The sequence below is a fragment of the Lepus europaeus genome, chromosome 3, assembly GCF_033115175.1.
Source record: "Lepus europaeus isolate LE1 chromosome 3, mLepTim1.pri, whole genome shotgun sequence".
Lineage (NCBI taxonomy): Eukaryota > Metazoa > Chordata > Mammalia > Lagomorpha > Leporidae > Lepus > Lepus europaeus.
This window is the reverse complement of record NC_084829.1, coordinates 75,705,542-75,731,088: the sequence shown is the minus strand read 5'-3', so window position 1 is coordinate 75,731,088 and position 25,547 is coordinate 75,705,542.

Here is a 25,547-nt window from a genome sequence, read left to right as displayed (position 1 = left end):
TAGATTCCTGGTAATATTTTTTAGATTTCTAATTTCCTCTTCTTTTCTTTGGTTTGACTATATACTTTCCTATGCTCTGTCTACTAAGTCCTATATTCTCTCTTCTGCTTCACTGACTCTGTTTTTAAGGCTCTCTAATGTGTTTGTCATTTGATCTATTGAGTTCTTCATTTCATTTTGATTTCTCTTCACTATCACACTTTCCTGGTCTACTAGTTTCTGTGTTGCATTTTGATTCCTCCTTAAGATTTCATTTTCACAAGAGATTCTCTATCCTTTCCAGTAAGGATTTCTGTAGCTCAAGCATTTTTTTTGTGGTTTCTTTTTTAAAAAAGATGTATTTATTTATTTGAAAGAGTTAGAGAGTGAGACACATAAACACACACATACATACACACACACACATAAGGAGGGAGGAAGGGAGGAGGGGGCAAAGAGGGAGAAAGAGAGAGGGAGAATGAATAATAGTTTTTCTCACATGTTTTCTCCACTTGTCCACAGCATCCCCCAGGAATGGTGCTCTGTCTCATTTATCTTCATATGCTGACCATCTAACTTGGACCTTACCATAGAGTATGCATTCTCTAAATGGTTCTTGAACTGAAACTACACCAAAGTAAGACATAGACATAGTCTTTACCATCAAGTTGTCCACTGCCTATGTGGGGAGACAGATGTGTAAATGAAATATTATGCTACAGTATAGGCTTTAAAGTAATATAAAAAAGTGCAGCTGTAGTCCAGTGGCAGGCACAGTTCATGGTGATGAAGCAGTCAAGCAGTCACTGTGCTTTCCCCTCGTGTATTTGAGGAGAGTTTTTCTTCATTTAGGAAAGGAAGAATATTGACTTCAGAGACATTAGCCTGTTTGGAAAGTTATAAAACTCTTAGAGAGCTCCAATGGGACGTTTCTATATGAGGATAATAGTGAAATATTAACCTCAAAGTGGTGGTTGGCAAGTCTGGTTTTCATATACCTTAAAGCATTCACTGAATCTATTGACATCTATAAATTTTCTTCCTTGTGAAAAAAGTTATTAAAAAGGTTAGCTTGTTTAGTGTTTCTTTTACATTATCTTGTAAAAGGTATTTTGTTCTAAGCAGGAAATGTCAGAATAATTAAATAAGGCATTTGATAGGTGTAGTAACAACTAAAATGGACAAACTCCTCTAAAGGTGGTGATTTTAACTGTTGTGTATTTTTTTGCTGAAACCAAGCAGTTGTTATAAGTGCTTCACGATAACTTAAGCCCATATGTCTTCACACCAGGCATGTTGATTCATTGGCACTGACACAACGCAGTGGACAACGTTTACTGACTATATTGTAGAGGAATTCATATGATGAAAACACATGAATTTAGAAGTTGACTCAACCTGTATTAGAATCCTATCTTTGCCTCAAATAATCTGGGTAGTCTGGTAAAAAAGGATATAAAGTCTCCCAAGTTTATTTTCTTTACTGTGAAGTCAGTCACATATTTACAATATTTGATGTCCAGGGTTGTTTTAAAATGAATTAAGATAACATGAGGTATGATCACAATGTTTAGAAAATAATAAGTGTTTTTTTTTTTTTTCACCAAAATGCAAAAGCAAGGTTTATTCTGGAAGTACAAGCCATGGCAGGGACCTCATTCTAACAACCGACACAGCGGAGGTCAGAGGAAGGCCCCGAGCTTTGTTCGGGAACATTTTTAAAGGACAAAGCTGCAGGGTTACATCAGCGAGGGTTTGGGGTACAGGGCTACAGTGGATTGAACGGTGTCGTTCCTGGTAGCTCTTGGTGGGATGAGGCCGATCCTGATTGGCTCGGGCCCAGGGCATTTCCTTATTTGGTAACTGTTGAATGTTTGCTTTTACAGGAACTTGGGCCTGCTCCAGAAAATGGAGGCTGCTTTTTAAAATGGAGGCACCTTGGCTCTTCAGAACTTTGGCGCCAGTGCTGTGGCATAGCAGGTAAAGCTGCCGCCTGTGACACTGGCATCCCGTATCAGGAGGCTGGTTGCAGTCCCGGCTGCTCTGCTTCTGATCCAGCTCCCTGCTAACGTGCCTTGGGGGAGATGAATTCTCTAAAACCAGGTGGGTCTGCAAGGCTCCCACCAGCACTGGGGAGGAGCAATGAGAATGAGAGCTGTGGTGTCTCTCGTCCTTGGCGACGCTGCTCTGCAGGCCGGATGGGAACTCAGTTTTTCCTCGAACTGGGTTACTTGAAGGGACTTGGAAAACCTGAGATGAGTTTGTAGCTTCCTCAGGAGAAACACTGGTCCGGAGGGCTCAGCACGAGGCTGTCCCAAGGAGACAGAGCTGAGGCTGTGATGCGGCCATCGTCTCGTCGTAGTTCCGGGCTGTACAGGTCCTGAGGAGTTGAAGCAGGGAGTCTCTCCTTTTTTCTAAGTTGTATTCTATTTATGTGAGAGTGAAGAGGGGAAAGAGAGAGTGCTAGTGAGAGGGAGAGGGAGAGGGAGAGGGAGAGGGAGAGGGAGAGGGAGAGGGAGAGGAAGAGAGGGAGAGGGAGAGGGAGAGGGAGAGGGAGAGAGAGAGAGAGAGAGAGGGAGAGGGAGCTAGGGAGCTCCTCCGTCCTCTGACACAGCCCATAAATGACCTCCAGGCCTTGGCCAGGCTGAAGCCAGGAGCCAGGAGTTTTGATTGTTGTTGTGACAGGAGCCCCAAAACCCCAAGTCCTGGCAGAGCCTTGATTCCTCCCTACCGGGTGGAGGACAGTCTCAGAGGATGTAGCTTTCTCGGCTGCCTCTGATTGGGCCTTCCATGTTTGGACTGCATGGACCCCACTACCTTCTGGGCTTCCAGCGTTTCTGCCAAGAAATCTGACGATGACTTAGGGGGAAAGGGTGACAAAGCCACCTTCCTCTCAGCTCTGGAGGTGCGAACAGTGTACCTGGCGGTGTCTAGGGCAGCAGAACGCTTGTTGAGTTTACCGAGGCCAGAGCTGTTGTTCCGTCATTCTGAGTCCCATCACTCAGAGAGTAAAGACAAAGGAGGGGATATACTAAGTGGAGACACTAGGAGGTCTTCAAAAGACACAACTGATCATCATATTTAAACTAGTCATGAGAAGGCCACCGAAGCAATCTACAGGTTGGAGTTTCTCAACAATTAAGTATCCAGCCCTATCACCAACCTAGGCCAAAAACTCTTTGGGTATCATTTTAATTTAATTGGAAGATTCTTGAGAAAACCACTGTGGATGAACTACAGCTCCCATTGGTCCATTTCTTGCTCTGACTTCATAAGGCACCACTGTTAGGAAAGTCGTATTATTACACAGTCCCTGGATGGGCTGTGATTGGTCCATTTCTTGCTCTGATCTCACAAGGAGCCATTATGTGAGGTGAGCCCTCAAAAAGTATATATAGCCGCTGCGGGGGCCTAGATTTTCGTCCGCCTTACCCAGAGAGCACTCTTTTTGTGATCTGTGTAACTAGGACTGCAACTAGCCTTTGCGCTCATTGCTGTTGCTTGTGCTTTTTCTTGGTTGTTTGTTTCTGGGTCTATTTGGTTTGTGCTTTTTCCCCATTTTGTTTAGTTTGTTGTTTTCCTCCTCATTGTTGTTTTGCCCATTTGGCCTTTTTTTGCAGTTTTCTTTATTTTTGCTTCCCCCACTCTAGTCAGCTAGCACACTCAGAAGTATTAGCGTTCGAGGATTTAGTGGCTTTTCCTCTTTGTTGTTTTCTGCTTTATTGAGATAGTCTTGCGGCTTTGCCTCTAGAGTAGTGAGAGTAGTTGGTGCTGTGTCTTAGTCAGCTGGGTAGTCAGTCCCCCGTAGTCCCTTTGTGTTGTAGGTAGTGCAGTGAGGGTCCGTGATTAGCTAGTGTGTGTTGAGTGAGTTAGGGAGTTGAGAGAGTGTAGTTAGGTGACCGGCATCATGGAAGGCCCCTTGGACTTCCATCCTCCTCTGGATGGGTTCCGCTTCGTGGACGTGCTCGGCTGGGGTGGCTTCGGTCTGGTGAAGCTGGCCCGGCACCTGGCATCCGGCAAGTACGTAGCCGTGAAGATCCTCCTGCAAGACGCCTCTCCCAACAGCCCGCTGTCTGCACAGGGGGAAGCGGCCATCCTGAGGAGCCTGCGGCATGACAACATCGTGCGGCACACCAGGACGCACCTGTTCCTGGTCATGGAGCTGGCGACCAAGGGCTCGCTGCAGAGCTACGTGTTTGAGCAGGGTGGCCTGGCCGAGGCCGAGGCCAGGACCCTGTTCAGCCAGGCGCTGGCCGCCGTGAGCTACTGCCATGGCCAGTGCGTGGCACACCGGGACCTCAAGCTGGGCAACCTGCTGCTGGATGCCCACCTGAACCTCAAGCTGGTGGACTTCGGCCTGAGCCTGCGGCTGGAGCAGGGCACGCTGGTAAGGGGCTTCTGGGGGACCCCCGAGTACTGCGCCCCCGAGGTTTTCCTCGGGGAGGCCTACGACCCCTTTAAGGCCGACGTGTGGAGCCTGGGGGTGGTGCTGTTTGCCATGCTGGCGGCCAAGCTGCCCTTCCGCGGCAAGGACACGGAGGAGCTGCAGGACACGGTGCTGTGTGGCTGCTACGTGCTGCCGCGTGCCGTCAGCCCGGCCCTGCAGGAGCTGCTGGCTTGGCTGCTCACTGTCGACGCCTCGGGGAGGCCCAGTGCGGAGGACGCCAGGACCCACTGGTGGTTCAGCCCCGGCCAAGAAGCCGCCCAGGAGGAGGAGGATGCTGTCACCCTGCTGCAGCCCCTGGGCGTTCCCCGGGACTTGGAGGCCAAGGAGTACCTGGCGGGCCTCGGCCTGCTGCCAGGCACGGGGACCGAGGGGACGCCAGGCCCTCAGCCCCATGGCCCCGAGGCCCTGCCCGAGTCCTCGCAGGGTGGGGAGCGCCACCCCATAGAGAAGGACGGCTTGTCTCTGGTGTCAGTGTCTTGTGACAGCATGTCCGTCGACATTTCCTCCGCACGAAGAGACTCCTCCCAGGCCTCCAGTGAGTCTTGCCCTCTCCCCTGCCTCGGGACCTCCAGGAGCTGAGCCCAAGGCCTCCTGAGGTGACCCCACACTTGACTCTCTCCTACCAGGCCAGCCACAGCAGGAGTGGAGCCCTGCCCCCAGCGCAGCCCCTGACTCCCCCCAGGCCTCCAGTGAGTCTTGCGTTCTCCCCACATCCCCTGCCACTTCAGGGCCTCCAGGAGCTGAGCCCAAGGCCCCCTGAGGTGACCACACTTGACTCTCTCCTACCAGGCCAGCCACAGCAGGAGTGGAGCCCTGCCCCCAGCGCAGCCCCCGACTCCTCCCAGGCCTCCAGTGAGTCTTGCCTTCTCCGCACATCCCCTGCCACTTCAGGGCCTCCAGGAGCTGAGCCCAAGGCCCCCTGAGGTGACCACACTTGACTCTCTCCTACCAGGCCAGCCACAGCAGGAGTGGAGCCCTGCTCCCAGCGCCGCCCCTCAGCCAGCCTCCAAAGCGTCGCCCTCCAGCCCCAGCGCCCGGAGCCTCATCGACCTCCCTGAGCCAGAAGCCACCGCAGCAGCCCATGAGCCCGAGGACTCTGGGACCGCAGCCACCGCTGACACCACAGACACCAAGGCCAGCGCCCAGGGCAAGAGGCAGGGCCGGCGCGGGGTCGGCAGGAGGATCCTCCGGTTCCTGCTGAGGGCGTGCTGCATCCTGCCGTCCTGAGGGAGCAGCCCTGGCCGCTGCTGCAGAGTGGTCCCCAAGTAGCCTCGCTCAGCCCCAGCCACCAGGAGCAATCCGCAGGCTGAGCTGACTGAACGTTTTTCTTTTCTAAGCATTTGCAAATGTCCCATGAATAAAATTCACCATGTGTGCATGGCTTTGGTCCCGTGTGATGTTTGGGTCCCTGTGTGCACCTTGGGGAGGTGATGGAGGTACGGGCGGGTGGCTCTCACAGAAAGACAAATGCTGGGTGATCTCCCTGTGTGGGGATCACAGAAGGGGTGACATCATAAAAGTAGAGCATAGAGTGACGGATCCCTGAGCCTGGGCCCGGGGAGGAGGGAAGGAGAGTCAGAGCTTCCATAGTGGCATAGGCACACAGGGGTTGGGGTCTGATGAAAAGTTGACGAACCAGGAGAAGAAGAAAATGGATCCGAAGCACTGATGCCTCCTGGACCCTGGGGTGAAGCTGAACTTGACGCCCTAGCCTGCCAGGGCTTTCCGGGGACAAGCCCATGAACTCCTTTTCATTCTCTAAACCTGCTTGCGGGGAGCTTGTCTTATTTCCAATCAGAATGCTGAAACTCTTCCTGTCTTCGTAGCTGGGAAGTTTCATTTTTCAGGTCTGCAGTCCCCAAGGGTCATGACCCTTTCATGGCTGCTGCCCAGGAGCCTGAACAAGCACATCACAGAAGAGGAAACAGGAATGAGCTGTAAACAATGAAAAGATGACACTGTGATGTGAACATCTCATTTGGGCGCCAGTTCCAGACCCGGCTGCTCCACTTCCTATCCAACTCTCTGATAGTGTTCCTGAGAAGGCAGTGGAAGATGGCTCAAGTGCTTGGGCCCTTGCACCCACAGGGGAGACCCAGAAGAAGATCCAGGCTTCTGTGCACTGCGCATGGCCCCTGCAACTACAGCCGCGGCCTCGGGTTGGGATCTGCCCCTTCCTGCCGCGTGCCCGCCTGCGTCTCAGCACTAGCCAGAAAATAATAAGTGTTTAATAAGTGTACACTCATTTTTCTCTTCCTGTAGTTAAGAATTTTCTTCACAGAATTTTCTTGATCAATATTTCAATCTTCTTTTATATATGACACTCAAGATCTATTGACTTTATGCATAACAACTCACATTTTATAATTAGACTATTGCAAGAGCTATTATTTATTAGATACCTATGATGTCAGACTCTACCTAAGTGTGGGTTCCTGGCCTATTTCAAGAATGGTGATAGGGATAGCATTGGGAGCTAAAAATTAATTGTGTTTCCATGGAATATAATGAATTTTCCATCTGTAGACACAAATCATTTGTATTGCTATTAATTACCTACAAGTAACAGATTTGTAAAAATAGTTCACCTATCCAGCTCCCTGTTAAGGTAGCAAAAGATGTCTCAAGTGCTTGGGCTCCTGCCACCCATGTGGGACACACAATTGGAGTTCGATCTGAAGCCAGGATCCAGGAGCTTCTTCTGAGTCTCTCACATGGATGCAAGTTCCCAAGGACTTGGACCATCCTCTGCTGCTTTCCCAGGTGCCTTAGCAGAGAGCTGGATCAGAAATCGAACAGCTGGACTCAAATCTGCACTCACAAGAAATGGCAGCACTGCAGGCAGTGGTTTTACCTGCTATGCCACAGCGCTGGCCTCTCAAGGTCAACTTTGAAACCGTCAGAATTTGACTCCAAAACTGTGCCCCTAGTGGCTACATCCTAGTATACTACTTTCTGTCTTCTCTTCTCTTACCATTTAAAACCATTTACCACCAGATTACCCATAAAGAAGACTGTAGAAACAGAAAGAATGCATTTCTTATCTTTATCTCTGGCTTGAAGCCAGAGCCAAGGAGCAAGAAATCAAAGGGAAGGACCTCACCTTAGAGAGAACATTGGCTTCAGATTGAGTAGGGTAAGAGGGTCACAGGAAGATTTCACTAGAGGAAATGTGGTGTTGGTTACTTTAACATCAAAAGCCCTCACATGGTAGAGTAACTTTGCTGGTGGATGGATATAGGTCCTGGATAGTAAGCTTCTGCTAGCTTACTGAGCATTGAGAATTGTTCTTTTCTTGTCAAATTAAATCACTGAATTTGGGTAGGGCAATGTATTCATGAAGCAGTAAAAAGTTCATCTTAATTATTCTGTGTCTAGGGGGATTTGGGGATCTGGAATAGAAGCTATTTTCTCCATAACCAGTCTCTTGGAAGAGACTGAGTACAAGACTATTTTGGACAATTAGATTTGCATATACTGAAATATTTTATTCAAATGCTCAAATGCTGTTTTCTCATAATTAAAAGAGTCATTGAAGTTTAAAGAGGAGAAACTATTATCTACAACTGTTTATACCAGCAAAATGTCAGGAAATCCTCCAGGCACTCTGGCAGTTTCACCCCTAACTTTTATAGTCAGGTTTGGTGATCCAGTAACTTGTACACCAAGTGTTGTGGATCCTTCGTGAAAGACTCAGGGCTGCAGCACACACTGAGTTAAGGCACTCAGCACCCCCAGCTCCAGCTCCTTTCTTGGGAGTATATCCTCTTCATTGACACACGCTTACACACTGTTTATCGCTTTAGGTTGTTCTTGAATTTTGACTCTAGAAAGGATGAGTGAGTGTTTTCTATATATTTGAAGTTAAGGACCTTTGGAGTGACTGCATGGTAATTTCTGCAAAACAGGCAATTTAACAAACTACTGGTATTTTTATACATTTCACTTTTACTATCTCATCTCAAACCCTGCCCTCTTCTCTCTCAGCAAAAGGCTTTTCTATTTATAGGAGGGAGATCTTTTGAACCTCCTGCTTTCATATATATTGTTAGAAAATTTTTAATGGAATGAAGTTGAAACAGGGTTCATTTTATTAAGAAAACAACATTCTGCTATTGCTATCCTCCTATTCTGTTTTGCCTGCTCCTACTGATTACCATGGGCAATGGGCTACAATATAATAGTGCTTAACAGAATTTCATTTGTACATTAAAAAACTTGAATTTCAGACATTTGGAAGGACTTTGCCAAACTGGTATAGAGTGAAGGCCAAAGTCTAAGCTTTATCTACACAGAACTCCCAACTGAGTGTGTTTTTACCAGCTGGTTTTCTTCAGTTTTGCCAAAACAGAATTTTTTTGCTACTAGGTATTTAGAAAAACTTACCAAAAATTAAATCTTGAAAGATAATGTTTTATTCATCCTACTAGGAAACTAATCTCCCAAATCAGTGGCTGTGTCTCAGACTGATGATAACAGTATAATTAAATTTTTATAGAGTTCACTGAGCAAGTGTCACTTTCATAAATAAAAGCACGTTTCCCCCCCTTCTTAGTTGTTGGAAAACAGTGCGATCTCTGTGTAGCACTTAGTGTTGGGTGGGCATTCTGATATGCTAGATTAGGCAAATTTCCCAATAGTCAGCATGAATTCTTCTACTCTGGCCCTATGTCTCCTTTTTCATTCAAATCATTTTAAAAGGAAACATTTCTGAATTGTTTTATTAGTGATTTGATAATAGCATGGCCACATTTTCCTTATTACTCTATACTTTCTGGTCCCAAACATGTTGGGAATAAAGGACACAATGGTATAGAATACATTTCCAACTTTGTCATCTATCTCACAAACGTAAGATAGAACTTCTAAAGTGGAAGGCACAGACAAATAAGGCAAATACTTTGAGATAATTTATTTAACATAACTAGAATTTCTGTAAGTTGGATTTCATGAGCTGCCATTTTGCTAGCAATAATTCATAATAGTAGAGAGAATCTTAGGAGACTTAAACAGAGTGTAAGAAAATAAATATCATGAGTGAAGTACACCTTAAAATGTGATGAAATTGATTTGATAGAATCTGTGGGGTTTTCTATTGAGGGTTTTTGTTTATGCAGAGTCAGGGCTTTAAGTTCCTCATGGATCCTTGTATAATTAAGTCATCATAATAAAAAATACTACAATCACAGATACAAAGGAGAAGTTTACTACTAAAATCCAGGTTGTAAGGAGCATAGTAGAATCAGTTATGGGACAGTTGTGATTCAGTTTTCTTAAAGCTTTCGAAATACTGAGTTACAAATGCAAAGAAAAGCCATAGATAAGGTAGTTCCACATAATGCATCAGATTAAAGAGACGATGTAGTTATTGCCAAATTGAGAAGAGGAGAAATAGCAAACCCCTCCCTGCAGTGTGAAACCTAGTACTTCTGCCTTTTAAAATCATCAAAGTAAAATTACCAAAGGCTGATTTCATGTCCTCTTGTTACTTCTTGCTTTTGTTTAATTGTTTTTCTCTGTCACACAAGATTGTACCAAGAGTCAAATTAAAAAATTGTGAAATTTCTTTGAAGATTAAAACAGTATATAGTTGCATACTTATGTAGCACCTGTATTTAAAATATAACTTCTCACTGTGAGATTCCGCACAGCAATTTTAAAACTTTTTATAGTTCTGTATTTTTCTAGTTCTGCATTTTCCACTTGTTAAATGTTTGTTCTGAGTGCAATTATTCATTGTTAAATTTTGAGTAAAGCATCACAGAAGACAACAGAATGTCTTATTGCTAGAAAGGAAATGTAGACTCTCACGCTAGATCTTACCAGTTAAGTGCTATGAATCTTGAGTCCTGCCTCAGGTAAGAGAGAGCACTCTGATTGATCCGTAAGTTCTGCAGAGGAGTTGTGAGGGGTGTGGATTATGGTGCACAGATCTCATAATTGCTCTTCAGGCAATAATTTTTGGAAAAAGAAGCCTTAGATCTATTGATTCTTTATCCAGTATTGAAAGTAAAAGTGTACCTGGTAGTGCAATTTAGCAGCTTATCCTTTATGTTTCTTACTGGCTTTTAAGATAAACCCTGTCCCTAACTGTGTTCTCAACTCGACCTACAGATGTTTAGTTTTATAGATCATACGGACTTGTTGGCTTCTACAAGAACAAATGAATATGCTTGGAATAGAGTTCCAGACACTTTTAAGCAGAACTGGCTCAATAGAAATTTAATTAGTAATTAGATGAATTATTATACCATACATGAGGTCAGAAGTTTCTTAAGGAAAGTAGTTCTTTCGAAAAGAAATCTGTACATGTAGATGACCTGCCTTGTAACCAAATCCTCTGCTCAGCACTCCTCACCTAATGGAAAAGAAAAGCTTTGGTTCTTCTCACCTCTGTGTTACCTCATTTTCCCTTTGGTTTGTCTCTGCCTTGCCAGTTCCCCTCTGTATTCTTTTTTGCTTTGTCTTCTCCCCATTAGCACTCTATGGGGATCCCTTTTCCAGTCAATCTTTTATAAACCTGTTTCCATTCATCATGTCTTTTAAACCTTTTCTGAATAATATAGTTCTCACATCCCATTTCTGAAAATTTAGTGTAAAGATAAGCATAATTTCAAACCAGGATATATCATAGTTTGTAAGGAATAGAACTCAATGAATGTTTTAAGGAAGAACAATGGCCTTTAAAGTAATTTAGTCAATATTTTACAGAGGAGATTTCAATCAGTCAACTGCTGTTCAGATTTCTTTGCTAGTCCCAAACTGTGAATTACTTTTTAAATTGCTCATGGAATGCAAATAAAGAAACAATTCTTTCCTATCAGAAGTGCTGGATAGGCATAAGGGTACAGTTCCCTAACCAATATTTTCATCAAGAACCTATTCAGAATCCTAGAATTACCTCCTACTTCTAGCTTAATTGAACCAAGGAACATTGCCAGAGGCAAGTTTTCATCCTTAAGTGCTCTTAGAGTCCTGGAAACTAGGATGCTAAGAATATTATAAAGAACCCTATATGGTGATTTGGTCTTGTATTGAAAGGCAAAAATTGTATTTACATTCTGCGACTGGGGACTTCATGGTTAACACATTTGAATAAGAATCAGGATGGATTTGCTGTCATGTACCCATAGTGAAGTACTTTGCCAGATGATTCTGTTCTAGTTCCTGAGTCCTTTGGGTTCAGCAGGGACAGACATGTAGAAGCTGAGCAAAGCAGAGTTTGGAGATGGTTTCCTTTTCAACATTTTTTTTCTTCTCCCATCCCAGTACAACATAGATGCTGCTTAAGACATAAGTGCTACTTAAGACATAAGAAAAAATACTGGAAATAGATAAAAAAACAATGGAAAATCCTCAATGGAAGAGACAAGGGCTATAAATGATCGTCCAGTTAGCAGTTAGCACATCAGCAGCTGGCCACAAGTCCTCCATTGCAGAATGACCAGCAGAGTGTTCCCCACAGACAGTCACTTCCCCATGACTGGTTATGTTCAAACAGAGCCTTGATGATTGATCATTCGCTAGAAAAACTGAAAGGTAAATTTCTATGTTGAGGACAGTCATTGGTGTCCTTTAACACTCCTTCCAACTCTGTTTTTCTATGAGCCAATAAAATTTGAAATGACTTGACTAAGTGGCATTAATCTAGCCAGATTAACTTCTGAATGGAGATCAGACACTCCACGAGACTGACAGAAATTCAGCACATTTAAAACAGGAAAGGCAAAATAAAACCTTGAACTTACCTTTTTTTTAGTACCTCTTTAACACCAGGCAATAAGTAGGACAAAATCAAGCAGGGCTATACCATTATGAGATTGCTGAACATTTAGAAGACTAATGAGAAAATTAAAAAAAATGCATTTTGGCAGAATTTTGCAGAATATACTATATTTAATTTTTAAAAGAGCACTCAGTATAGCATATCATGTATGCTCTAGCAAAAAAAAAACCTTAAAAACTAAAATACAAGTTTATCTTTTAAAACATATCAGGTAATAGCATTCTCATGATGAAGACAGGGACAAATTTTCAAACTGAGAGAACATTGATGCATAATTTCTGAGAGGTCTGTCATCCTTGTACTTTGTGAGAACACAGTTGAAGGGTAAATGTTGCCTCTGTGTTTTAAGGAAAGGTAAAGAAAGTCTCATCTATTTATTTCTTTTAATCTTTCTAAGATAAATAGAGAAATACATACAGTGAAATGAGTACAGCACAAATACTTAATAGGGATACTGGGAAAATGATTTTTAAGGTAGAGTTACAGAGAGAGGGAGAGAGAGAAACAGAGAGAGAGAGAGAGAGAGAGAGAAACAGAGAGAGAGATCTTCCATCCACTGTTCAATCCCCAAATGGCTGCAACAGCCAGGACTGGGCCAGGAGTGGAAACCACGAGCTTTTGGTGGGTCTCCAATGTGGGTGCAGGGGCCCAAGCACTTGAACCATCTTCCACTAATTTCCCAGGTGCATTAGCAGGGAGCTGGATCTGAAGTAGAGCAGCTGGGACTCAAACCAGCACCCATATGGTATGCCAGGGTCCCAGGCAGCAGCTTTACCTGCTACACCACAATCCTGGCCCCTTTATTATTATTTTTTATGACAACAGATTTCTTTTGAATTGTGATGGATACTGTGCCAAATCCTTTGCTTAATTTTTTTTTTGCAGTTTGAAACAACAATCACATTCTGAGCAATACATTTATTTTTAATTCAACCAGTCATCTATGAAAACTCCCATCATTTTAAAATGGAGCCATAGTAAAGTCTTCTTCACCACTGTTTCTCACCACAGGCAAGGTCATCATAGGATTCTAGTGTATTTATTAATTACACTACAGGACATTAGCTGAGCTGAAGTGATTCAACAGATTCAACTTCATATCCAGCTGCTAACAGGCTTGTGTTTTAATGATCCATCCTTCCAAGAATGCATTGTTTTCCTAGCATTTGAGGAATTTGAAGTTTGGACATGTACATCTTAGATTTCAGTCTGTGTACACTGGTTTTTGCTATATCTGTTTGTTAGCTGAAGACGCTAAAGCCATGTTTGAGTTGTTGGAAAGTTCTGAGCAGACTCATAGAATGGCGGATGTCCTAAACAGCACTCTGGCCTCAGAATCAGTCCTTAAGGCATTCAGATCTGGCTGAAAAGCCCATGAGAGTGTTTCAGGCATGGAAAGCCAAGACACTCTGGCAAAAAAAAAAAAAAATGACCTAAATGCAAGATCTCCGCAAGTGAGATCACAGTGAAAAGAACAGGTCATCAAAGAAGGAGGTACCTTTCTCTGAAGGGAGGAGAGAACTTCCACTTTGACTAGGACCTTGTCTAAATATGATCAGAGTCGGTGAACTCAAAAGGCTTCCATAGCCTTGGCAACTCATGACAAGAGCCTAGGGTGATTACTGATGCCATAAACAAGAGTGTAAATTTGTTAAGTCAACAACAGGAGTCACTGTGCACTTATTCCTCATGCAGGATCTCTGTCCTTAATGTGCTGTACATTGTGATTTAATGCTATAACTAGTACTCAAACAGTATTTTTCACTTAGTGTTTCTATGTGTGTGCAAACTTTTGAAATCTTTACTTAATATATACTAAACTGATCTATATATAAAGAGAATTGAAAATGAATCTTGATGTGAATGGAAGGGGAGAGGGAATGGGAAAGAGGAGGGTTGCGGGTGGGAGGGAAGTTATGATGGGGGAGAAAGCCATTGTAATCCATAAACTGTATTTTGGAAATTTATATTCATTAAATAAAAGTTAAAAAAAAAGACACTGTAGTAATCTTCCTTCTGTCTTCTGTAGAATGGGAAGGAAAATCTATCAGTTTCCATAGCTACTGGAAGCTATTTTGCAATCTCAGGGGAACGAGTGTTAAAATGTAGCTTTCACTTGGTGGAGCTTAGATAGAAAGATTGCAAGTCCTTTATCTCATCACTTTGTCAACCAACTCTAAAACCACTTTCAGGCTGTTTAGAGACCCAACTTTTAAAAATACTTGATCTAGGAATCAACAAGGCAGTCATAAAAATAAGAAAAATGCAACCATAGAACATCATGTAGTGCAAGATGATGTTGCTATATGATCATCTGTAGCAAATGGAGCTCTTCTTATGTGAGTGAACACATTTCCTTATTTTTAAACTTGAAAATACTTGGTTTTGGCTAGAGCAAAATGTCAGGATTGTGTAATATCAAATATGGATCTAGAAAGGAAAACCCACGGCCAGCATCCTATTGAATGGGAAAAAGTTGGAAGCATTTCCACAGAGATCTGGTACCACATAGGGATGCCCACTCTCACCACTGCTATTCAATATAGTTCTGGAAGTCTTAGCCAGAGCTATTAGGCAAGAAAAAGAAATTAAAGGGATACAAATTGGGAAGGAAGAACTCAAACTATCCCTCTTTGCAGATGATATGGTTCTCTACTTAGGGGACCCAAAGAACTCTACTAAGAGACTATTGGAACTCATAGAAGAGTTTGGCAAAGTAGCAGGATATAAAATCAATGCACAAAAATCAACAGCCTTTGTATACACAGGCAATGCCACGGCTGAGGAAGAACTTCTAAGATCAATCCCTTTCACAATAGCTACAAAAACATTCAAACACCTTGGAATAAACTTAACCAAGGACGTTAAATGATGACAATTACAAAACCTTAAAGAAAGAAATAGAGGATACCAAAAAATGAAAAAATCTTCCATGCTCATGGATTGGAAGAATCAATATCATCAAAATGTCCATTCTCTCAAAAGCAATTTATAGATTCAATGCTATACCAATCAAAATACTGAAGACATTCTTCTCAGATCTGGAACAAATGATGCTGAAATTCATATGGAGACACAGGAGACCTCGAATAGCTAAAGCAATCTTGTACAACAAAAACAAAGATGGAGGCATCACAATACCAGATTTCAGGACATACTACAGGGCAGTTGTTATCAAAACAGCATGGTACTGGTTCAGAAACAGAAGGATAGACCAATGGAACAGAATAGAAACACCAGAAATCAATCCAAACATCTATAGCCAACTTATATTTGATCAAGTATCCAAAACCTATCCCTGGAGTAAGGACAGTCTATTCAATAAATGGTGCTGGAAAAACTGGATTTTCACGTGCAGAAGCATGAAGAAGACCCCTACCTTTCACCTTACACAAAAATCCACTAAACTTGGATTAAAGACTTAAATCTATGACCCAACACCTTCAAATTATTAGAGAGCGTTGGAGAAACTCTGCAAGATATTGGGACTGGCAAAGACTTCCTAGAAAAGACCCTGGAGGTGCAGGCAGTCAAAGCCTAAATTAACTATTGGGATTGCGTCAAATTGAGAAGTTTGTTTACTTCAAAAGAAACAGTCAGGAGAGTAGAGTGGAGAGGCAACTGACAGAATGGGAAAATATATTTGCAAACTATGCTACAGATAAAGGATTAATAACCAGAAACTACAAAGAGATCAAGAAACTCCACAACAACAAAACAAACAACCCACTTAAGAGATGGGCCAAGGACCTCAATAGACATTTTTCAAAAGAGGAAATCCAAATGGCCATCAAACACATGAAAAAAAGTTCAATATCACTAGCAATCAGAGAAATGCAAATCAAAACTACAGTGAGGTTTCACTTCACCCCAGTGAGAATGTCTCACATCCAGAAATCCACCAACAACAGATGCTGGCAAGGATGTGGGGAAAAAGGGACACTAACCCACTGTTGGTGGGAATGCAAACTGGTTAAGCCACTATGGAAGTCAGTCTGGAGATTCCAAACAAAAAAGCGGTATGCACCTTAACGTTTATTGCTGCTCAATTCACAATAGCTAAGACCTGGAATCAACCCAAATGCCCATCAACAGTAGACTGGATAAGGAAATTATGGGACATGTACTCTATAGAATACTATACAGCAGTAAAAATCAATGAAACCTGGTCATTTGCAACAAAATGGAGAAATCTGAAAAACATCATGCTGAGTGAAATAAGCCAGTCCCAAAGGGACAAATATCATATGTTCTCCCTGATTGGTGACAGCTGACCAAGCACTAAAAAGGAAACCTGTTGAAGTGAAATGGACACTATGAGAAACGGTGACTTGATAAGCCCTAGCCCTGATTGTTGATGAACAACTTAATATGGTATCCCTCTTAGTATTTTTTTTGTCTGTTCTACTTAATACTATTGGATGAATTCTGTAATTAATACACAGTTATTCTTAAGTGTTTAAAGTTAACTGAAAAGTTATCTCTGTTAAATGTAAGACTGGGAATAAGAGAGGGATCGGATGTACAATTTGAGACTTGCTCAAGCTGACTTGCTCCAAGTGATGGCGTTAGAAATGTGCCAGGGGATTCCAATACAATCCCATCGTGGAGGCATGTACCAATGCCATCTCACTAGTCCAAGTGATCATCTTCAGTTCACAGTTGATCACACTGATAGGTCTAAGAGTCAAAGGGATCACACAAACAAGAGGAGTGTCTGCTAATACTAACTGATAGAACAAAAAAGGGAGAGAATGATCCAACATGGGAAGTGGGATACACAAAAGACTTATAGAATGGCAGTTGTCCTAAACAGCACTCTGGCCTCAGAATCGGCCCTTAAGGCATTCAGATCTGGCTGAAGAGCCAATGAGAGTATGTTAGGCATGGAAAGTCACGACACTCTGAAAAAAAAAAAAAAAAAAAAAAAAAGGACCTAAATGAAAGGTCTCTGCGAGTGAGATCCCAGTGGATAGAACAGGCCATCAAAGAAGGAGGTACCTTTCTCTGAAGGGAGGAGAGAACTTCCAGTTTGACTTTGGCCTTGTCGAAATAAGATCAAAGATGGCGAGCCCAGGGGTCTTCCATGGCCTTGGCAACTCATGACTAGAGCCTGGGAAGATTGCTGATGCCTTAAACAAGTGTGGCAATTTGTTAACTCAACAACAGGTGTCACTGTGCACTTGCTCCCCATGTAGGATCTCTGTCCTCAATGTGTAGTTCAATGTGAATTAACGATATAACTAGTGCTCAAACAGTATTTGGCACTTTGTGTTCTGTGTGGGGGCAAACTGATGAAATCCTTACTTAATATATACTAAATTGATCTTCTGTATATAAAGATAATTGAAAATGAATCTTGATGTGAATGGAATGGGAGAGGGAGCAGGAGATGGGAGGGTTGTGGGTGGGAGGGAAGTTTTGGGGGCAAAAAACCATTGTAATCCACAAACTGTTTTTTGGAAATCTACATCTACTAAATAAATATGAAAAAAAAAATAAAGGATAGGTGTTTATAAAATTTAGGTTTGAGCTAGATTTGAAAGGCCTTCATATAAATCATTCCTACTCTGGAGTAGTGATCATAGGTTAAACAATATACTTTTCCTTTATCTCATACTTGATAGGTCATGGATTTATTTACTTTGAATAGAATTAATTGACAATTGAAGGACAAAATAACTTGAGGACAGTAAGAGCTTTATGATATACAAATGACATTGAGTTTCACATGGAAATATATTAAAGGAAATTATGTTGAGAATATGCTTTGTTCTGGACTACATATAAGGGTGAAGGATGAGAAATCAAGGATCAAAATATTTATTTTGATCATTTCAAGAGCCTTATAAAGTAGGTTTTACTAATATTTCATTATACAGATAAAGACATGGAAACATTGAGAAGAGGAAAACATGTGCAAGGTCACAGACTCTTTGAGTGGTTGCATGAGCATTGAATGCGCACACATCATTGTATAGAACATTTCATCCACCGTAAGTACTAAACAGCATGCATCTCACATCTTTGAAAGTGTGATAACTGATTTTTTGCTTTATGCTGGAACATATTCTCATTTATCTTGAATTGAGGACCTAGAGTAACTCAAAATTATACTTTTTTCTTTATAATAATTTGGAACCAGCTGTCAAATAATTTAGATCTAAGAGATTTGTTTTAAGTCCTAACTTCTAGGACGTTGTATGGAGTCCATACATATTCAGCATAATCTGTGCTGAATATATCTATTATAATATGGAGTAGAAAATGCTGTGAAAAACAATGACCTTCAAGTACATTAAGATACTGAAGTTCTACTTGATGATTTATGAGAGACAATGTGTGGTTTAGGAGTATTTTATTTTTAACTAACTTTTAAATTTATCTTGTTCTAGGACTTTCACAATTGGCAATCAATTGACATAATCACCTGAACACAGTTTAATCTTCTTAGCATAATCCCTCAAGTATCCTGGCCCCCTTAGAGATAAGAATAAATGATAATTGATCAGATTTCATATTTTCAAGAAATGAATCAAAAAATTTTTAAAGGCAGTTCCATTCATTAGACAGACCATTATGAATATAACTAGGATGAGAAGTCTTCCTAAAGAGCTGAAGGAACTTACATTCTATTATGTGTGAGATGAGGTAAACAAATTATCCTCCCTTTGCATTCTCTGCCACTGCCTGCCTGCCTTTGTCAGAAGGTCTCATCAGGGCTTGGCTCAGAACAGTGCCCTCCACCGAATCAAGGTGATGCCTGGTGGAAAAAAACGCCTGCATATGTGTCAATAGATTTTGATTATACATGCATGTCTTCCTCTGTTTGAAATTTAAAATGTGTATGATAATTTGAGGCTCGAGGTTTGTATCACTAGATGATCTGATTAAATTGCATTTTGTTGGGTAAAAAGTTTGGAAGGTTGGTGGGGAGAATGGCTAAATACCTTTCATTTTTCAAATTGAAGATAAAATTTAAGAATAGAATTTTGTTTACTATTGTCTCAACTGCCAGAGACAATTTGGTAGCCATTACAATTTTAAGGGCATTATGGATGGAAAATCTTTTATTTTCTTTCTAAATACAGGAAATGTCTCATTGTCTCATGTTCTTTTGTACATTTAAAGTAAATGTTATGAAATCTTTTAATGATCAGCTTAAAATAAGGAATTCATTTTAGTGGGATAAAATACATACTGTTTCCCCTATAAAGTAGGTTACATTTGTTGAGAAATCCAAGCCACAACTTCACATTTAAGTGTCTTTTAATTCAAGAAACCCTGCAGCCTTTCCTTTATTCATTTACTTGTTTAGAAATATGGCCCCTTGTACTGAATTCCCAAATATACAATGCAGGAGAAATGCATTTACAAAGATTTTTCTGAATGCTAGTGCAAATATGGCTTCTCAAACATAAATATCTCTTAAATTTAGTGACACAGTATTCAAATCAATATATTATTTTCTTCACAAAGTGGGTAAAATAATAAATACATGCTTTGCCCACATGATCATGAGCTTTAGTGAGTTTTTCAATACATTTAGTAGTATTGATTTTACTATGTAGGCTTTTATTCCTAGTCTTTCTTCACCACCAAAATTTATCAAATAAAGCTAGTTGATGGAGGAAGGACTTTCCTATATGTCACCTGATTTTCATTTTTCAGTATTTGAACCTTTATTTCACTATATTTTTATATTTCTTTTCCAGATGTAGATTCTAAAGTTATACGTAAATCTATTTCTGGCTCTTACACTATCAATGCATGTAATAGAAAGTAATTAATTATTCACAATTAATATGTATATGTCTGCTCAAACTGTGCTCACACACATCAGTTGAAAGTCATTTATAATGCCAGTGGCATTTTATGAGACTTTCATTGACATGTTTTTAGAGCGTGTTTGGAGTTGCTTTTCTTCTACTACTAAGCAAGCAGCAATGTAAGGTTGCCCATGCAGATGCAGTTGTAATTGTAGAATTGAACAGTCTCAGCTAGGGACTAGACCTGTGACTTTGGCCTTCATGCAGTACAATAATACATAAGAAAAGTTACTAAACATTTGTTAGTATTCATGAAAGAGTATGAAGAACTAGACAAGTGTTCTAGATGATGATAATGCATACCTTCGCAAGAAGTTTCCAAGATACAAACAAAATGTGAGTCTAGAGCTTCTCATTTAATAATGTATTACTGGAGATTCAAAGATAGTGGGATAGGGAAGGGCATACTGCTCTATGCTAGTGGTAGAGTTAAAAAATGGAGACAGTATATTCTCATGGGAGAATTAGAGAGAAAATCACAGTGGAAATTCTACAGAAGGAAGAGGAATGCCGTGGATCATTGTGGAAGTTGCAGGTGTGCAGCGCAAGCATGGACACAACACATGACCCCAGTAGGTGAGAGCTGGAGAAAGTGTCAGTTCAGAGAGTAAGGTGAGATCAGACTGTAGTGGCCTGTGCCACTAGTGATATCGCTGGAGGGGGAGCTTGATGTGAGTCCAGCCTGGAGAACTAAGGGGAGTAGGATACCTGCTAACTCAGTGAAAAAGAAAATGGGGCACATTTCTTTCTCCATCATCCCCGCTCCTCTCCTCTCCACCCCACAATGGTGCCCAGCATCTGGCTGAGAGAGAGTGGGTAGGATTTTGGGCATAAGCAGCAGCGTGGAAACTTTTGTGTGTACAACCAGTAACAGGGCAGGACAAAATACCACCTTGTCAGCAGTAGCCATGGCAGCAGCTCGGGTGGGTGCGTCCAGCAACTGGTGGGAGAAGACAACATTATGAAATGAGTTGGGGGTATGAGTGACAGCTCTTGTGCATGTGTATGCTTCAAAGATTGTGTCAGAGGGAAAAATCCATGTGCCCCACTGACTTTGAGTGGCTGGTAGGATTGACAGGGGACCAAGCACCCACATACAACTGTGAGGTGCCCCCAGCCTCTCAGCATATCGCAGGCTCTGGGGCTCAAACTGCCTAGGCAGAGCACCCATAGACAGCTGGATTTGGGAATGTCTCTGGCTCTCTGTGGATGGGATAGGCTAGGGGGGATGGGATAGGCTAGCGGATTCTCTGCACCCCATGACTGTGGGAAGGTTCAGGGTGTGGCTGGGTCTCTGGACAATCAATGCGATCAGCTCCACACACTCAGAGCTCCCTGATTGCCTGAGGTGGCTCATGGCAATGGGATTTGTGCTGACACTGAAGACTGCAAAGATCTTTGTGTGGTTCATACTCAGCATGGAGGAGTATTGCAGCCACCGTGGGCTAACACCCAGGCAATGATCACCTTGGAAGAGAGCTGATGAGGGTGTTATTACAGACAGAGGTGATCATACCCTTCTGTTTGCTGAAAGCAGATCTACCACACCCAACTTGGGTGTCACCTGAGGTGCTTGCCCCAAACTGGAGCACTAACCAGAGCTCCCTGGTCACCCACACCTAGCACACACCTCTGAGAATCCACTGAAAGAACACTCCTCTAAGCAACAGAAACTCGCAAACATTGCCAAAGGGAGCCAATGCCGGGAGGCCCTGATATAAGCACCTTCAGAGAGTGAGAAGCATGTGAGTCTAAATGAATATCAAATGAGTCTAAAAGAAATATCATAGATTATTTTCAATGTTCTTTTCACAGAGATCAGGCTCAGAGATGCAGAGAAGTTAAATGTTTGTAGACTTTATTTTTCAGTGTACTTGGGGAATAACGATGTTGAAAATAGCCTGAGGAAACATCTGTCTATTCACTGGCAAGTGTATAGAATCCAGACCATTTTGTTAAATAAAAATTGAGTAGAGCTCACAGGGCTTGGGACATATTCCATTAAATATTTTCCCCAGGCTTTACAGTTATTTTGTATCAGTTTGGGATTTAGCCGTGCCAGACTCAAGGCCTATCTTGAGTGCTTCAATCTCTGCTTAGGGGGCAGAGGTGATAAACTGCTATCAGTGTTAGTGAAACAAATAATACCTTCAAAGAATAATGTAAAACCTTATATTGCATAAGGAACTGTATGTTTCATCAAATAATTTGTCACGATGAAGAGGTTTAATTATTTTTGGCAGGCCAGGAGAATGTGTCCTAGGTGATTCTGAAATGCCCCACTTTTCTACTCAGCGAGATTCTAATTCACTGAGAATCACTGCTCTGAAGACAGATATAGTACGATGAATTTAACTTCTAGGAGGGAAGGACAGGTTACTTCCATATTGCCCAAATATTTTGGATGGGGGCCCACAGTAAGAAATGTGTTTTATATCACAAACCACTAAACTTACCTCCGTCCTTTAGCTCTTATACATCAACACAGACACATACATTCCTGATATTAAACTTCCAGCTGAAAAATGATATGATTTACTCAGCTATTTTGTATTCTAATTGATTCTATTTTATGTTTTGAAGTTATGTTAGTAATATGTAGTAACCTATAATTTGGAGAATAATGAGCTAGCTTATATTGGTCAGTACCATGAACTAAAAGGGCATGTATGTGTTATAAACACAAGAAAAAAACCTTGCCTCTAATACAATATACCAGAAATACTCTTACCTTTGGGCTTTTATGTATATTCCCTTTGCTTAATAATGCTATAAATTATACTACATACTATCATTATACTACATACTGTCTCTAACCACTGTAATAGTTCCATAAGGGTCAATAATTCTTGTTTTTGAATTCATCATTGTATCCCCAGTGCACAGAGCAGAGCCCAGGGGCATAGTAGGCATTCAACATATATTTGTTGGATAAATTAATGAATAGTTGATTGACTGAATTAATACATGAAACAAATAATCCTGCACCTCAAAAGAGAAATAGTATAGCAGGGAAAGCAACTTAATGTAATTTCAAACTTTATTTCTGTTCCTCCAGGAACCCAAATGAGATTTAATTTACTGCCTGCAGATGTATATCTTTAAATATCTTTCCTTCTACTTTGGAAATTTAAATTTATTAAATAAAAGTTAAAAAATAAATATCCTTCCTTCTCCTAATTTTCCCACATTTCCATAACTATTTCATTCTTCCTCTATCCTTTCCACCCCTCCCAGCCTCTAACAATCAACATCCTGTGTTCAGGTTGAGTTTTTTAGAATAATGTTACTTTTTGGTTACATGCGTTTTGGCATTCTGAAATTCTAATTTGATCTTATAGGATCGTCCTATGATGAAACTTATAGGTCCTTATGAAATAGAAGTTTTTTTTATTATTATTTGATAGGTAGAGTTACAGAGAGAGAGAGAGAGAGAGAGAAAGAGAAGGAGGGAGGGAAAGAGAGAAGGAGAGGGAAAGAGAGAGAGAGGAGGGGAGGGGAGGAGAGAAGGGGATGGGAGGAGGAGAGGGGAGGGGAGGAGAGAGGAGAGAGGAAAGGAGAGAGGGGAAAGGAGAGAGGAGAGAAGAGAGAAAAAGAGAGAAAAAGAAAGAGAGATCTTCCATCTGCTATTTAACTTCCCAAATGGCTGCAATGATTTGGGCTGGGTCAGACCAAAGCCAGGAGCCAGAAGCTTTATCTGGGTCTCCTACACAGGTACAGGAGCCCAAGCACATGGACCATCCTGCCTGCTTCCCTAATCATATTAGCAGGAAGTTGAATTAGAGGTGCAGCAGCCCCAGTGCCCATATGGGATAATGGCGTTGCAAGTGTTGGCTTAACCTGCTGTGCCATAATGCTGGAGCAAAACAAAAGTTTTAATTTGCTGCAGGCATCACAAGAAGTTAGGAAAATATCAGGGAACCCTTTCTTCATGTAACAAGCTAAAACAGGAAAAAACAAAAAAACAAAAACCAAAGTAAGATGTTACTGGAGCTTGAAACAATGAAGAGTGAGCAAATGAGAGAAACAGGGTTCTTGGGAAAGCAAATACTTGCATATGCAAAGTAGTCAAGTATTTGGCTGTGAAAAATTTTGGAGCTGAATCTGAAACAGTTTTGAAGACTCAGACTTTGAAAAGGACTAACAATGTCCCTTGTGTTTTGTGCCTTATCTCTCATAGAAAGAAAAAAATCTTTTCTAGAAGTAAGTTTCTCAATTTAGGACCTTCAGGATTCTTATATACTAACATTCCATGTATTAATATCAAAGACACAAATTTAATATGAATATATTACCAAGAAATATTGTAAAATTGTATAAAGAATATATCATATAAAAACTATGTATTATATATTAAGCCATTAGTAAAGATCAATATTGAGAGAAAAAACATACTCAAAACTCTCAATAAATTGTTGAAAGATGATAAAAGATGGAGTAATAATAAGAAACAATGGCTATTTTTGATTAACATGTTAATGTAGGGTACAATGTATACAACATGTACTGACAAAATCTGGGAAATTAACATTTCCATTTCTTTATCATCACTTTATATTTGGAGCCTTCAAACTTTCCTCTATTAATTCTTTATAAATATAAAATGTGTAATTGTGAACAATGGTTATCCTACTGTGCTATGGAACACTACAAATTATTCCTTCTAGCAAGATTACATGGAAAAATGTAAAAAATGAGCAGCGCTTTCAGACATAAAAGGTATTAAAAAGTGATTATATATTATGTAAATAATATAAATATTATATAAATATAAATATGAATGGAATACTTTACAATGGTAGAATTTGGATGTGAATTATATTTCAATTATGAGAAATATTCCTACAAAGTATAATAAGCCAAGATTTTAATATTAATATTTTAAATTAATAGAAAATTGCATATGTGGGTAGACTGTAATATTTCAGTACATATATACAATGTGTAATGAACAAATAGGAGTAATTAGCATATGTTCTGCGTAAAACATTTAATATTTCTTTGTATTGGGAACATTACAATCCTTTCTACTAGCTACTGAGATATACAGTTTTTTAAAGATTTATTTATTTATTTGAAAGTCAGAATTGCACACACACAGAGGAGAGGCAGAGAGAGAGAGGTCTTCCATTTGATGGTTCACTCCCCAGTTGGCAGCAACGGCCGGAGCTGTGCCTATCCGAAGCCAGGAGCCAGGAGCTTCTTCCAGGTCTCCCACGTAGGTGCAGGAGCCCAATGACTTGGGCCATCTTATACTGCTATCCCAGGCCACAGCAGAGAGCTGGATTGGAAGAAGAGCAGCTGGGACTAGAACCGGTGCCCAAATGGGATGCCGGTGCTTCAGGCCAGGGCTTTAACCTGCAGCGCCACAGTGCCAGCCCCGGAGATATACAATTAATTGTTTTCAGTTACTCTATGTGCTATAGGGCTCTTGATGTTATTTTTTCTTTCTTTTTTGTTTTTTCAAATTTTATTTAAGTTGTACAAATTTCATTTATTTCATATA